Source organism: Haliaeetus leucocephalus, unplaced genomic scaffold, assembly GCF_000737465.1.
Source record: "Haliaeetus leucocephalus isolate CR32 unplaced genomic scaffold, Haliaeetus_leucocephalus-4.0 Scaffold0, whole genome shotgun sequence".
NCBI classification, from domain to species: Eukaryota; Metazoa; Chordata; class Aves; order Accipitriformes; family Accipitridae; genus Haliaeetus; species Haliaeetus leucocephalus.
The window spans coordinates 7,300,845-7,301,452 of record NW_010972436.1 but is presented as its reverse complement, the minus strand read 5'-3'; the positions used below and the strand labels follow the sequence as shown (position 1 = coordinate 7,301,452).

The following is a 608-nucleotide window of genomic DNA, read 5'->3' as shown; positions in this document are numbered from 1 at the left end:
TCCCCGGGGACGGAAGGGGAGCCGGGGGCGGCGGGCGAGCTGAGGGGAGGGTGGTCCTGGGTGGGGACAGGATGCGATGTGGGGGAGGAAAGCAGCCGCGGCACGGGACGGGGCTCCCGCGCAGCGGGGCGCCGGTTTTGGCACGCTCGGCCGCCGGCGGGGAGCGAGGTTTCCCTGCGGCAGGGAGAGCCGGTAACCGGGCGAGCTCGGGGGCCGCAGACCTCGCCCCGTGGCGGACCGAGCAGCGGAGGGAGGCGGGCTGGGCACGGCCCGAGGTCCGCCGGCACCCCCCGCGGCGGGAGGGAAACGCTCCAGATAATTAAAGATCTTGCGAGGCTACCGTCTGAAAGGCGGAGGAATCGCCCTTTCTAAGGAGGATAAGCGTTGCCACCGCGCTGGCGGAGGCTGTGCCTGGAACATTGCCGCCGGGGAGCCGTTCTCCGCGATTTTGCGCTTCCTCACGACGTGGTTAACAAACCCGCAGAGGTCGGCCCTAGCTACGACAGCGCTTAGCGATACCGCCGTCCCTCCGGCGCCGGCTGCCCGGCGGGGAGCGCGGCGTGCCCGCGCTTCCCCGTGCCTCCGGCAGCCCCGCGGTGGTCCCGCCG

General features: G+C 72.5%; 1 protein-coding gene across 1 annotated transcript in view; it reads left to right on the top strand.

Moving 5' to 3' along the window:
• C1QL3 (complement component 1, q subcomponent-like 3) overlaps window positions 1-608 on the top strand; it is a 6,066-nt gene that overhangs the window by 1,380 nt on the left and 4,078 nt on the right.